General features: G+C 37.2%; 2 protein-coding genes across 5 annotated transcripts in view; both read right to left on the bottom strand.

Moving 5' to 3' along the window:
• LOC125801199 (zinc finger protein 271-like) overlaps nucleotides 1-16,389 on the bottom strand; it is an 883,173-nt gene that overhangs the window by 1,897 nt on the left and 864,887 nt on the right. The window contains exon 1 of one of the 4 annotated variants that reach the window (XM_049477537.1): nucleotides 15,100-15,171. The exons of the other annotated variants lie outside the window; for them this stretch is intronic. The gene's annotated coding sequence lies outside the window, so the exon portion shown is untranslated. Of the gene's footprint in view, nucleotides 1-15,099; nucleotides 15,172-16,389 lie in introns of those variants that run through there. 4 annotated transcript variants of the gene reach the window in all.
• The window catches only part of LOC111190863 (zinc finger protein ZFP2-like), a 671,215-nt gene that overhangs the window by 317,673 nt on the left and 337,153 nt on the right, over nucleotides 1-16,389 (bottom strand). The window lies entirely within an intron of this gene.

Raw genomic sequence — 16,389 nt, 5'->3', positions numbered from 1 at the left:
ACTACTTTAGTAGTTTCACACTTTACACTATAATCCATACTACTAAAACTCGAAGCTCGGCTGCGCTCCGGTCCACACCTAGAACCTCCCGCTATGAAGCCGAGCGGAGCGCAGTGCGGCCGAACCGAGTTCCTCGATTAGGCTCAGCCCTGATGCAGAATTTTAGATTTTAGATGCAGAATGAGCACACCTGATGCTTCCACAAGTGATTAAACAGGAGAGATAGTTGAGGGAGGCAGGTCTAATTCAGTGGTTCGGCTTTCAAAGGTCTGATAAACTTCAGCTTGCTCCCAATTGTGCCGGAAAGTGGAGTTGAAGCACTTATGTAGTTTATGTTGTATCTAAGTTATTTATAGTTGATATAGGTTTGTTTATTTGACGGTGATATCGTGTTCCTTTTATATAAATGAAGGCTTTCTGCATTCTTTATCCTGGATGAGGCACTTTTGTTTTGATCTGTTAAATATGTTTACAAAAGGATAAGAAGCTCTGCCTCTGTTGTAATGTAAAGTTATTTATATTGGTAAAATGTAAATAGGTTATTGGTTTGTGTTTGACAGAGATGTCATGTTTTTATATTGCTACATGCAAATAAAGGTGAGCATTAATTCATTCTGACCATTTTTTAATTTCTAAAGTATTATACAGTTTTTTATGAGAGGAGGCTTTAAAGACAGTAATAGGTACAGATTTCCATTGCAGGGATTCCTAACAGTTTTTCTGAGGCCTTCCAAATATTTATATCGATATCGAAATTATATTGTATCGACCGAAATTAAGGAATGTATCGTGATATAAATTTTGGCCATATCGTCCAGCACTAGCTGTAAATATGTCATACTGCTCTAACAAAGTGTATCTCATTTTATCTTATAAATATCTTTGTAATTTTCTGACTTGCAGTATATCTCTACCCCTCACCTTTTATAATCAAATATTTAGTTTTTCAATACAATAATTTCAGTGACCGGAAGCAGAAAAAGCCTGTATTAAATGTATATGCTTGATGAAGAGTCTCGACCTACCCCTTCCTGTTTTTATGTTCTAGAAATTAGATAATATTACTTTTTTTATTCAGGTGTAGGACCATTTATGGGATCATTTATCTGCATACAATCACAGCTCCAGAAATGACATTAATCTGTTTTAATAAGGCAGTATGCCATAAATATCGTAAGAAATAATGTTGCCAATATTTTTGAACATCATGAACTATATTACCCTGAAATATGGAGCCATATCACCCACCCCTAATTATCACATTCAGGGTAGTACTTTCTTGCTGTTTTAAGCAAAAGAAAAATTCACACTGTTTTCATTTCCTATTATATATCTTCTAGAGACATTTTATATATTGTAGCGTTCGCGAGGAAGCCATTGACTCGGGAGACGAGGTAGATCAAAAGCTCTTTTTATTCAACAGGGAACCGCTCACTTATTGCCCTTACAAGAGCAAGGAGAGTTAAACCCAAGGCAAGACATTCAGTGAAAACAGCCCTAAGGTCACTAAACTGACTAAGAATCTACCGGATGGTAGATTCAGAGTGGTGCCACCCACTCTGCATAACCCCACCTAAGAGGGAGGCCCCACACCTGACATCCTCTCACACACAGGCATACAGCAGCAGCACGCACAGGACAACAGACCCACCCCCTGTGCTCGCTACAATATGTATATGTCCAGTATAATTTATTTTACTTTAATCCTGCATATATGGAGTGCATTATTACCCAGCAAAAAGCTACACATCGGCCCTTCGTGGGCTAAGTGCGGGCACTGTGGGCAGGGGCCAGCCCATTAAAATTCCAAACAGGCCCAACATGGGTTTTCTGTGGGCAGCCTGTTCATTGGCTGGCCCACTCAAATCCTATAAAAGGCTGCTGTGGGCTAGCCTGAACTGGCCCAGTGCATTAATGCCCCTGTAGGCCCAGTGTGGGAATTATTTGGACAGCCAACACTTTGATGCGCCCACACAAATCCCAGGCAGGCCCACTGTGGGTCAGCCCACATTCAGCCTGCACCATTTCACACTGTAGGCATTGTGGGTTATATGTGGGCAACACGCACACATATGTGAGCATGCCCACACAAATCCTCTGCTAGGTTACTCTGGGTCAGCCCAAATTTACCATACAATATTTTACAATCTGAAAGTTTGTGTCATAACAAGTTCATATGAAGGGTATCTGAATATTTTTTATTGTTTTTGTCTGTGAGAGCTAGGTAGATTAGCTAGCTTAGTGGATAGGAGCAACACTGTGTGAAATGTAGTATCAGCTCAGAAAGATTTTCTAAACCAAAAGTGGAGAAAAATCAAGGTACCACAGCAGAGTTGTGCAGAGACCTTTGGAGGGGCACACTCACACACACACACACACACACACACACACTCACACACACATAGTAACATCTCATATTTTTCAAGACATGTACTGTATAGCTATACATTTTTATTTATAAAAATATTTTTATTTAATATTTTGGATAGCTACGAATTTGCTCCATGGTGCTGATTCATAATCTCACCTTTATTATTGGTAGTGCTGATAATAAATAAATAAAATTATTAAATTATAAATGTTTTTGTGCTTGACTATACACTTTGTGTAAGCCAGCAAGGTTATAAAAGTTACATATTTTTTTAATTTTTGCATGTGATATTTAATTGTGAGGATCATGTAACCAACGAAGTTAGCAAAAAAGTTAGCATTGTCCTAAGTTAGAATGAGAATTTACCTCACATTTAAATAACACGAGGGGCTCCCAAGTTGGCAGCTTATCTCGGCTCTTGGAGAAAGACTGCTGTTAAGTAAGTTAACTTTATATCCAAGTATGTCAACAATAACCAGCTAAGGGAACAATGGCTTGCTAAGGGAAATATTAAGGGAAATGGAAAATGGAAAGATATCCACTTTAGCTAAGGGAAAGATATCCACTTAAGCTAAGGGAAAGATAGCCAGTTAAGCTAAGGGAAAGATAGCCAATTAAGCTAAGGGAAAGCTAGCCAGCTAAGATAACGGAAATATAGCCAGCTAAGCTAAGGGAAAGATATTCAGTTAAGCTAAGGGAAAGATAGCCAGTTAAGCTAAGGGAAAGATAGCCAGTTAAGCTAAGGGAAAGATAGCCAGTTAAGCTAAGGGAAAGCTAGCCAGTTAAGCTAAGGGAAAGATAGCCAGTTAAGCTAAGGGAAAGCTAGCCAGTTAAGCTAAGGGAAAGCTAGCCAGTTAAGCTAAGGGAAAGCTAGCCAGTTAAGCTAAGGGAAAGCTAGCCAGTTAAGCTAAGGGAAAGCTAGCCAGCTAAGCTAACGGAAATATAGCCAGCTAAGCTAAGGGAAAGATATCCAACTAAGCTAACGGAAATATAGCCAGATAAGCTAAGGGAAAGCTAGCCAGTTAAGCTAAGGGAAAGATATTCAGTTAAGCTAATGCAAAGAGAGCCAGTTAAGCTAAGGGAAAGATATCATTTTAATATCATTTTTGGTATTTTTGTGAACCTGATATCCTGATATCGGCCACCTCACATGTTTATAGAATGTAACTACCAGTCACACACAGTGACTGTAAAGGCTATTTATGTTTCACCATGAATAGCCTGAAGAAATTCAAATTCAAATAACTATCACTATATAAGAATCACTGTAATCAAATACAGTCTGCAAATTTCTCTAAAATTAAGCATTGTACATGAAAAGACACTAACAGATGTAGTATTTACCTGACTGCATTCTCATATCTCTATATTATCATTTTAAGAGGCCGTGAGAAGATCAATCATGCCACCACCAAAGGATGCAGAGATCGAGCAGGTTGCAAAGGTTTGGCTTTGGAATGCACGGGACCGTTCAGGTGGACGGAAGCATCGTCTCATGCAGTCTCTTCAAAAAAATAGTTAATTTATGATCTATGCTATATTAATGCATAAACAATATTAATTGTTGATATTATGATTAACTATATCTGTTCTATTTATGTAAAGTACATCTATTTTCTCCTTCATTATTATTGCTGTGAGATAAAAACCTTAATGCAAAAACTAATGTTATATTCAATTAGAATTTTTTTTTACTGGTTTGATTGGGATGACATTTTGGTTCCAAGTCTACAAGCAAGAGGAATAAAATTAATAATAGAGATCAGGGGTGGGTTTCCTGAAAGCTTCGTTACACTAAGAACTTCGTTAACTCGTACTTAAGATTGATCGTTAATTAAAGAGTGTTTCCCAAACCCGTGCGTAACTAAAGTACTACGTAAACTCGCTCGCAGATTAACGAGTGCCCTCACCCAGTCGTTATTCTTAAGAGCTTCTTTAGGGGATCTCTACTTGCAGTTCAGCACCTTAAACACCAGGGACCGCCAATTTTGAGGGAGAAAATTATAATTTCCCTGGTTAAAGCAATTATATTATGTTACTATTAATTATAATCAATTATATTATATATATATAATTATTATTATAATAATTAATATTATTATATTATATTATTATTTCGCGTGTCTACTGGTGCTCCAGTTTCCTCCCACAGTCCAAAGTTCAGGCTAATTGGATGTCGGATAAAAATTGCCCCTTAGGTGTGAGTGTGTGAGTAGATGTGTCTGTGTGTCTCTCTGCCCTGCGATGGATTGGCGGCCTGTCCAGGGTGTATACTGCCTTCCGCCCGATGCCGGCTGGTATAGACTCCAGCCACCCCCCACGACCCTTAACGGATAAAGCGGTTGACGATGAGTGAGTAAGTGAGTGAGTTATATTATATTATATTATATTATATTATATTATATTATATTATAATGCCAACTTTCTCTGTGTAGTCTAACTGGGCATACTGGAATTGACCAATCAAACCCATAAATTATTAAAATCCATATTCCTGTAGATGATGCTCACGGTCTAAGCAAAGCTGCAAAGTCACCAAGTCCGTGGATTCTGTAATCAGGCTGTTATGTGGCATACACACACTTATATACACTTCCCACCAGCCCGGGAATTACAGCACAATACAATATATTTCCATGCTATTGGGAAAATCCCTGGTACTGTAGGTCCGGTGCAGGGGACGCCTGCAGTGTCTTTACTCACACCTACACGTATTGTAAAGGGTATCGGTGAATGTGCAGGTAATATTTAATATTATTCTTTATTTAGGTGCTTCTAATCAACATTGTGTCCGTTCATCTGGGCAAACTCTGGGGTGTGTCAGCTCGCAAATATATAAATACCAGTCAAAAGTTGACGCGTCTCTTTTTTTTTATTTATTTTTATTTTTTTTTTTACATTGTCGATTAATATTAAAACTATGAAAACAATTTATTGACGCATATGGAATTATCTAGTTAACAAAGAGGTGCATGCCTTCAAAATCCCCTGACCTAAACCCAACTGAGATGGTGATTTAGGATGAGCTGGAGCTTTACAGTGTGTGCGTATATATATATACACTGCTCAAAAAAATAAAGGGAACACTCAAATAACACAATAAGACTCCAAGTAAATCAAACTTCTGTGAAATTAAATTGTCCACTTAGGAAGCAACACTGATTGACAATCAATTTCACCTGCTGTTGTGCAAATAGAATAGACAACAGGTGGAAATTATTGGCAATTAGCAAGACACACTCAATAAAAGAGTGGTTCTGCAGGTGGGGACCACAGACCACTTCTCAGAACCTATGCTGTCTGGCTGATGTTTTGGTCAGTTTTGAATGTTGGTGGTGCTTTCACACTCGTGGTAGCATGAGACGGACTCTACAACCCACACAAGTGGCTCAGGTAGTGCAGCTCATCCAGGATGGCACATCAATGCGAGCTGTGGCAAGAAGGTTTGCTGTGTCTGTCAGCGTAGTGTCTAGAGGCTGGAGGCGCTACCAGGAGACAGGCCAGTACACCAGGAGACGTGGAGGAGGCCGTAGGAGGGCAACAACCCAGCAGCAGGACCGCTACCTCCGCCTTTGTGCAAGAAGGAACAGGAGGAGCACTGCCAGAGCCCTGCAAAATGACCTCCAGCAGGCCACAAATGTGCATGTGTCTGCACAAACGGTTAGAAACCGACTCCATGAGGATGGTATGAGGGCCCGACGTCCACAGATGGGGGTTGTGCTCACAGCCCAACACCGTGCAGGACGCTTGGCATTTGCCAGAGAACACCAGGATTGGCAAATTCGCCACTGGCGCCTTGTGCTCCTCACAGATGAAAGCAGGTTCACACTGAGCACATGACAGACGTGACAGAGTCTGGAGACGCCGTGGAGAGCGGTCTGCTGCCTGCAACATCCTTCAGCATGACCGGTTTGGCAGTGGGTCAGTAATGGTGTGGGGTGGCATTTCTTTGGAGGGACGCACAGTCCTCCATGTGCTCACCAGAGGTAGCCTGACTGCCATTAGGTACCGAGATGAGATCCTCAGACCCCTTGTGAGACCATATGCTGGTGCGGTTGGCCCTGGGTTCCTCCTAATGCAGGACACTGCTAGACCTCATGTGGCTGGAGTGTGTCAGCAGTTCCTGCAAGATGAAGGCATTGAAGCTATGGACTGGCCCGTCCGTTCCCCAGACCTGAATCCGATTGAGCACATCTGGGACATCATGTCTCGCTCCATCCACCAACGTCACGTTGCACCACAGACTGTCCAGGAGTTGGCGGATGCTTTAGTCCAGGTCTGGGAGGAGATCCCTCAGGAGACCATCCGCCACCTCATCAGGAGCATGCCCAGGCGTTGTAGGGAGGTCATACAGGCACGTGGAGGCCACACACAATACTGAGCCTCATTTTGACTTGTTTTAAGGACATTACATTAAAGTTGGATCAGCCTGTAGTGTTTTTTTTCACTTTAATTTTGTGTGTGGCTCCAAATCCAGGCCTCCATTGGTTAATAAATTTCATTTCCATTGATGATTTTTGTGTGATTTTGTTGTCAGCACATTCAACTTTGTACAGAACAGAGTATTCAATGAGAATATTTCATTCATTCAGATCTAGGATGTGTTATTTGAGTGTTCCCTTTATTTTTTTGAGCAGTGTATATATATATTTACACAACAATAATTATTTTTATATTATTATATTATTTTTATATTATTAATAATTATAATAATAATAAATTAATATTATTATCAATATTACTATTAATAATATTAGTACAATATCTATTAATATAATATATTAACAATAATAGTTTTAAGTTTAATGTTTATTAAACATTTATATATAAACATATGACTTATTTATTTAGTCATATGTATCTGTAGGAGTATTTTATTAATGCCAAAGTACATCCTTTTGTTTATTTAAATTTCAAAATATGTATCATATTGATGATTACAACACTTTTTTACATTTTTAGGGTGTAATACTGAATAAATACTGCATAATAATCGATATGTGTGGATCGATTGAGTGCGCTGTTTCAGGGGAGGATTCAACAAAGACGTTCTTTAACCTCCTTTGTTAATTTTCACGTTGCGAAGCTCTTTGGGAAACACTCGCAGAACTGGCTCGTTCTTTACTCACGTCATTCGTTAGCTCGTTCGTTATTCGCTAAGGTTGATCGTTTTTGGGAAACCCACCCCAGAGCCTTTGTTCCAGTAGCAATAATAGTATCAGTTTATTATTCATCTACTACATCAGTCTAGTGCATTCAAGTATTTATTCAAGAATATGATTTGCTGTTTTTATTGATGTTTATATATATATTATATATATTATTATTTATTTATTTATCTTTTATTTAAGTTGTATAATTCTTTGTTATTTTGTATTATGTTTGATATTTATATCATACCGTTTATTATAAATACTGTTTTTGCAAATGGAGATATCTATGCAGTACATGTTTATCTACATGCTAAAATATAAATTTGGGATTTACTTTACTTAAATATTGTTGTGTGTTGTTTATATTTCATACATGATACTTTGTAATAAATTTATTAATTTACTATACACTTTAAATTGTGTTATTTATATAATTGTTTTACAGCCAGTTGCAAAAAATGTCAAAGTGCCAATAGCACAGCTTTAAATTTTCTTTCTTGAAAAGTGTTCTCTGTTCAATATTGCACAGTTCTAAAAATTTGGGGCCACAATTGGTTTTCCACTGAGGGCATGTGTGTGGGTGTGTGTGTGTGGGTGTGTGTTAGTGTTAGAGCTCTGCAAATCTCTGTTGGCCCAATGGGCCAATGCTTTGGTGTTGATTTTGCATACAGGAGTATATCTTCGCTGGCCAAATGTGGGCTGCCTGAAAAGGGCCCACGCCGTGGGGCCGACGCTATACTGGTGAGCAAATCTCCATTGGCCCAATGTGGGCTGCCTGAAATGGGCCGACGCCATGGTGCTGGTGCCGTCCCGATGAGCAAATCTCCGTTGGCCCTAAGTGGGCTGCCCATATGGGGCCGATGATGTGGGGCTGATACCGCACCGATGTGCAAATACCCATTGGTCCGATTTGGGCTGCCCGTATGGGGCCGATGGCGTGGGGCCGATACCGCACCAACGTGCAAGTCCCCAATGGCCCGATGTGGGCTGCCCATATGGGGCCGATGGCGTGGGGCCGATACCGCACCGATGTGCAAATCCCCAATGGCCCGATGTGGGCTGCCCATATGTGTGTCCGAAAAATACGGTATTGCCTTTGCCTCTGATATTGGATTGCTTGTGTATTACCTGGACTGTGTGTTCACTACTGCCTCTTGGATTACCTCTGACTCTGGACTATCTCTCGTTTATGGTATGGTTTTGTCTTCATTGCTCTGGTTATTGGTGATTACCCATTTTTCTGTATTGACTACGTCTTACATCTGTTTATTTTATAATAAACACGTTTTTATCAGTATCTGCACTAGGGCTGGCCCGAATAGCGTTTTTTGAGCTCCGGATATTCGGCACTGATTCGAAGCGAATATTCGAATATCGTTTTTAAAAAAAGAGGTTAAAAAAAAAATAAAAAAGCAAATCACGGCCCCTTTAATCCACTGAAAAATGTTCAATCTGCTCTGACCGACGAGACATATTCACCCCGGATTTTTGGTGTTTTTATCCCGGATTTTTGTGTTTTCACCCCATATTTTTTCTGTGTTTTTAGCCCAGATTTCTTTCTGTTTTCATCCCGGAATTTCTGCTGCCCCACACCGCGGCTTATCCGCTGCGTAAGCAGGCTAGGAGGCTGCTGCTGCACGGTTTCTCCGCTGCGCAAGCCAGCCCAGTAAATTGCTGTTTGTGTTTTCACACTTAGGCTATTTGCTTAAAAAAACAAACAAAAAAAAAAACGTTTGTTCAGGAAGTATTTTATATTCTTAAACATTGTTAATTATATTAGAGGACAGTCGTTGTAAACTGTACTTGGTCTATTTCGGTTAAAGGATTGTGCAGGGCATATTACTGATTTTGTATTTTTGCACTTGGGCTATAAGCTCAATATTAAATATTTCGTTTGTTTAGAAATTATTTTATATTTTTAAACCATTTTAAATTATATTAGAGTAGAGGAAAGTCATTGTTAATGACGTTATTGTACTTGGTCTATTTCGGTTTAAGGATTGTGCAGGGCATAGTCTTATTACTGATTTTGTATTTTTGCACTTGGGCTATAAGCTCAATATTAAATATTTTGTTTGCTTAGAAATTATTTTATATTTTTAAACCATTTTAAATTATATTAGATAAGAGGAAATTCGTTCAGACATCATTTTTGTAGGCCAGGCTTTTGTAACCGATTTAGCCCCTACTGTTGCCACATTACCCCTTACATTTTATTATATAAATCAGTTTCGAAGAGCCTTCATTTTTTTTTATCATGTATAATAGAGGTCTGCGCGAGACTGATTTTTAAACCCACTCTTCCACGCTCCCGCGTTTCTGTCTCGTTACCGCTCCGCAAAAAAAATTGCTTCTTTTAATCCCGCGCCCGCCCGCCACATACACATTTCTGCCGCTCCCGCCCCACGTTCCTAATATAAATTAAATAAACTACATTTAATGCTTCAAATTTACTTATATATTTATTAAAACAGCAGCGCTGAATAGTGCGGTCCCGTTCCTTACCCCAGTCCAAACCCCATCGGTGTGTGCGTGTGTGTGTCGGTCCATCCTGCGCGTTGAGAGTTTTCTTTAGGTTATTTTTTTTTACAATTATTACAGTTTTCTTAACTATTTATTAATTTGCTCCCGCATCGTCTGGATTAAACTCCCGCTCCAGCCAATAACAGTTCAGTTCTGTCCCGCGCGCAAGATATTCTGACGGGACCCGCGAGAACAGAAGTGGTTAGAGTGAGGTGGAACTCTGGAAAGGAGAAAAAAACGAATATCCGAATACCAAAATTAAAAACCGAATACCTACTCAACGAACGAATATCCGAATACCCGAATATTCGGGTCCAGCCCTAATCTGCACGTGTCTGCATTCTGTGCTCACCATGACACTGATAAAATGTACCATGCAGAATTTCAGGTCCAGCAAAACCAGGCGCAGACAGCTGTTATTTATAATAATGTGCTGTGTATTTTAAGAAAAAAAATATATATTTGTTAGCTTGAGAAATACTACAACTGGTCAAAGACCACCCCCCATAAGATGGGTATAACCCAAATAGCTTTGCTATAATGCTAAACTAATAAAATTTCTAAAATGTCTTATACACCTGTTAATACTAAATTGACAGTGTAAAACGCACAGTTTATAAATCAACTGCTCCAGAACAAAGACAATTATTAATAATTATCTATTATTATTAATTACAAATTATTTTCTGGTTGATGTTTGTATTTTGTTTGTAATTTATCTCCCAGTCTATCTAGATTACAGAAATGTGAAATGTGAAGTAGTTTACAGACTTGGTATATGTAAAAATAAATAAAAACACCACAGGCTTATACATTAAACAGATTTTTTTCGAATTATAATTAGTTTAAACATCTATCAGTCTATCTAGAATTCAGAAAACGGAAGTTAAGCTTGATCAGCGATCTCACAGCACCGATTTTTTGTTTTTGTTTTTAGCAACATACAAAACACAACAATATACAATAGTACAAACTCTTGTAGAGGATCACAGCTACAATTTAGAAGCTAGGGGGAGCATACACAAACATACAGACTAGAGGAGCAACGTAATAAAATGATAATCTTAGACAAAAGCTTACTAGAGATCTGGTGTGAGATGATTCTAGCAGTTTTCCATTTTCTTAATTTACTTAATGAAGAATAATATGACTTAAATTCATTCATGAAACTGGGGAAAGAGGGCTTATTTCCCTTTCAGTTACTGCAGTGTGGTATTTTGCTGGCATCAGAGAAAGCTGAACTTAAGTTTTTCATATAAAACAAAATGTCCTCCACCTCAAAAGAAGGAATATTAAGTTTGATATTAATCCAATTTCTGATGTCCATCCAAAAAGTGTGTGAATATTGACATGAAAAAAACTAATGCTCCAGAGATTCATTTTCTGACTTACAAAAAGTACATAATTCAACATCAAATTTGAATATTTTTTCAAGAAACAGGGCTACAGGATAAATCATATTTATAATTTTGAAATGAGTCTCCTTCACTTTAGGAGATATGGGCCAGTTTACAAATTAGGAAGTTTCTTGAAAGAAGGTCCATTATATTCATAGTAAATCTTCTGTTTCAAATCATCATTGATAGTCTTATTATTACACTTGGAGTCAACTAAATTACAGTCGTTCACTTTTAATGTGGGCATCGAAACAGTCACCTTTGAATATAAAATGACTTGTTTGATTAACAGAATCAATGCTAAAGGAATCGCTTTGCACACCTTCTTAACATCTTTAAAACTCCAAAGATTATATTGACGTATATTTGAGCATACATATTTGCAAGCAGGGTTATTTACCATTAAGCAGGGTTATTTACCATTAAGCAGGGTTATTTACCATTAAGCAGGGTTATTTACCATTAAGCAGGGTTATTCACTATTATTCTATATATTTTCCACACAGAATGGCCTCTGGACCACAGGGAACAGATGGAGTTAGGCTCTAACTTAAACACATTAGAAAGGGGAACACTTCTTTCCCCTCCCATACATTGAGTCAGACTTACTTATGTATGTGCGCTATAGGAGCGTACGTTAAGTGTTTCCAGATGTGAGGTGTTTTCAAACATAAAAGGCTGGACTTCAGCAATTCAAGCCAGAGAGCTACAGATCAGATTTGAGAAAACAACTCTCTCCAAGCAAACCTGGGTGCTTGTTGATGATGCTGTTCTTCGTACTAATTATTATTTTTTTCTGTAATAGATTTTCTTATATACAAAGAACAGTATCAGCGAAGACTTATTTCATGCATCTACATGACATCACAGCTCAAGATTCTACAGCTTGCTAATTTAACAGAAAACTCCATATTGTACTGTATTAATACACAGAATAAAACATGTTAGCAAATTAAAGTATCTTTGTCCATGCTGTTTAATAAAAACTGTTAAAACACTAATAATAATTATACTTAATAATAATAATACTTAATAATAATTATACTTAATAATATTTAGTAACAATAATACTTAATAATTAATAATAATAATAATCAGATTATTATTAAAATTATTATTATAATTATAATACAATGCAATAAATACGTGAACGTGACAATAAGAATAAGAAGTCACTTCACACTTTGACATTGTTTAAAAAAAATACACAACTAAACAACCAGCATTGTCAGGTCCTCGCCCTGTTTTGTCTGTTCTTGTGCCTGTTGTGTTGTTCCCACGTGACCCCTGCTTCTCTGTGTCCCCTGTCTCAGTAATTTTCCACCACAAGTCTCATTTGTAGCTCCGCCCCTACCCCAGGTGTTTCCAATTCTTGTGTGTTTCAAGTCACTATAAATATCCCTCCTCTGTCACTTGTTCCTGGTCGGTCTTTGCACTAACCTCTGTTGTTTTGTCTCTCTGTGTTTCTTCGCGTTTCATAGCCCTAGTCCTTGCTCTGTGTTTTTCTCTGTTTATTTCTTGTTTGGTTTTTCTAGTTTCTTGTTTAGCTCCGTGTTCCCTAGCTCCCTGTATATACCCTGCTTTGTGTTTATTTCTAGTTCAGCTCCTTGTATATATTCTCTGTTTGTTTATCGTTATTATTTTCTCTAGTTTGTTTATGTTCTCTAGTCCCCCTCGTTTATTTTGGTTTATTATCTTTGTTACGTGTTTACTTGTTTCTTTGTTTATCTTTGTTATTTATTTAATAAATTATTATTTGTTTTGCCCTTACCTGCACTTGCGTCCGTCTCCTCGTCTACCTGCCTGGGTCACCCACCGTAACAAGCATTATAGATAGATACTTTATTTTATTTTTCCCGATGGAATTTTAGGGAATTTATATACTTAAAGAATGGAAAAAACTGAGAAGAAACAGAATAGAAGAAACTAACATTTTGGTTGAGAAATATTTGGCATTATGAAGTAAAAATGAAGTATATCCTGTTAATTACTTATGATCTGAGCCAATAGTTTAAGGAATTTTAATAATAAAGAATATTTAAACATTTGTCATTTAAAAAGTTTAGACATTTTACAATGTTTGTAACTGTTGTAAGCATGGTTAATTGATGTACATTTATTATAAATGTTACCAGTATTTGAAATATTTTGTTAAACATATACAGATATGTCTAGCGACATGATTTATTGTTTAATTAAAGAAGCAATATGGAGAAAATAAATTTCTTTAGCCAATGCCAGCATGTTTAATACTAGGCGAATAGTATAAATATGTAGATTTCAGAGGTTTGACTGTACTAAAACTAGTGTTGCTGGGTAATACAGTTTTGCGCTGGGACTTTATTAATATATTCTGATTCAGGAGACATAACTCTTTCATAAAAGTAACATTATAAGAAAAAATATATTTCTTTCAGCCACTGAAAGCATGGTAAAATTTACTTTAGCACATAAGTGCCACACTTCTTTACCAATGCGAACCTAAATCACTGGGAATTGGAAGAACTAAGACTAACTTGGCTGAAGATAAGTTTCTAACTTTAACTCGGAGCATACTAAACGTGGTCAGCTCCGTTTCTAGAACAGGTAATTGAATCAGGCAACACTAAGATTTACTGGAGATAGAACTAACATCACAATAAAAGTCCCGTCCTTTTATACAAATATCATTTTTGTGTTATAATTATTATAATTATAAATACAGTTTGTAATTGTAGCTAACATTTTCACCATTCGACCAAAAAAATAAAATGAAATATAAACCATATTCCGACTAATGATCCATATATATTTATCCCCAATACTTCTGTTCTGTTCAAAGCATCTACCAAACCATTTAATTTACCACTTAAATACAAATTCAGACGCATTAAACAGCTAAACAATGTCTTCTTTATTATATCTGAACTGTTGTGTTAATGCTCCAGCCTGATGCTTCATTTACACTATCTAGCACTGAGTCTTGTGAAGCAGTTTTGTGTTAAATCCACCTGTTCACTCTGTAACACAAGCACCCGTCCACCTGACCCTCTATTTCTGTAAACATATATTACTGTGAAAAATCTGATTCAACATGCCATCATATTAATAATGCACTCTGTGTATTGAATATTGGAGTAAAATAAATGATATTGGGCAGATATAATCTGCTTCTGATAGATACAATAAACGAACCAATGATAAATATTTTCAACAGGACAATTTTAAAATCGTATTGTAATTGTTAAGAAGAGCTAGCTGGTATTAAACCATGTAGAAGCCACTGTGGTGCATCTGATTAAAATGCTGGAGATGATGTACTCTGAAAACAGTATTTACTGCAGCAGAGGAGTTGTGGTATATACAGAATAGATGAATGCAATCCGACTGTGTGAGTGTGTGATTCTGAAACAACAGATATAAAAGGGATACTTGAACTACTTGAAACACATTACTGACTAAAATTTACAACACTAACACCTAAACAAAGATACACACTTCTATGAGGTGTTATCTGGTAATAATAATAGGCAGATCAGAAACAGCTAGAAGCTATACAGAGCTATACAAAGAGCTGATCAGTTAGCATAGCATGTAACTCCTTGAAAGTACACCTACAACTTGGAAAGTAATAGTTATCTACACTTTATGAATAAACAGCAGTGTAGGTACTTACAGGTATCTGAATGCACACAAGAATTAAATGTCCTCGGTAATCCCACAAAACTTTACTAAGCTGCACACCGTCCACTATCTCCACTGTTCCTCTACAGAAGTCCTCTCTATCTGTGGTATGCAAGCCCCAAACTGAGGCCCCTCAGTCTCAGCATCGCTCTGATTGGCTAAACAAGCGGAAGCATGAGGGTTGCAGGCACTGTGGGTGGGACTCAGTGGAGGAGCTATTTAGCTCCTGAAGTCTTTGGGCCAACTCTTGGCTCTTTGTAACAGTAATTGTAAAATATAAAAAAATATAAATAATCTCAGGTGTGTTTGTGCTTCTAATAATGATATAAAACATTATGTTCTAAAGAACAGATTCTTCTATTAAATCTCTGCAGGCCCTATTTACCATAATAAGAACAGAAACATTCACCAAGACTCACTGATTTGTACACTGTAGAGAAAAGAATATATGAATTATAAGAAACAGTGAAGGTGTGAGTAATGTTTTAAAAAAAACAACTAAATTTAAGTTTAAGAACTGTGTAAATAAACATTAAATCTGTTAGCTAGTAAACGCTAACAATTAAATAAACTGAGGTAAAATTTGAGGATAATTTACTCTTACTGAGGCAAATTAGCTTAAAACAGATAGTAATTTGTAGAATTGTTAGAATGGTGGCAATTAGTTCCTCCAAACCGTTTAAAAACCTTTCTAGGTCACAGAAAACAGAAAATAAATGCTCTTTCTCCTCAGAAACTTTGGGTACATTCAGTAGCTAGCTTAGCCAACACTAGGAAGCTAGCTAATTCGGCTTTTTCCTAACTTACCAAAAATCAGCCTTTAATTATACTAATTAAATCTGAATTAGTTTAATCTCATAAATTTACCCATAAATTATTCGTGCTTTTCTCAGTTTATTAAACAGTATAAGAGAAAGAGAGCTAATTCACTGCTAACTCTGTTAGCTGCTAACAGGCTAATGTTGACAGGAATCTGACAGGAGAGAATCTACTGCTGAATCAAAGCCTCATAAAGAGCAGGGGCCTCATTTATAAAGAGTGCGTACGCATAAAAAGAGGGCAGAAATGTGCGTAAGCAACATCTCACGCAAGAATTGTGATTTATAAAGAAATACTTGGTGTGAAAACGAGCGTACATTTAAGCAAGGTTTAAGGCATGCGTATGCCTTCAAAAGTGTGCGGAGAGAGCGGGAATTAGTGGCATCATGTGGTAAAGTAGGGAATTGTTAGTAAATGCGCAAGCTTTTCTTCCTTCCGCATATTATTTACCACATAAATCAAA

This window comes from Astyanax mexicanus, chromosome 4 (genome assembly GCF_023375975.1).
Source record: "Astyanax mexicanus isolate ESR-SI-001 chromosome 4, AstMex3_surface, whole genome shotgun sequence".
NCBI lineage: Eukaryota > Metazoa > Chordata > Actinopteri > Characiformes > Acestrorhamphidae > Astyanax > Astyanax mexicanus.
The sequence above is the reverse complement of the archived record's forward strand: the minus strand, read 5'-3'. Positions and strand labels throughout refer to the sequence as shown.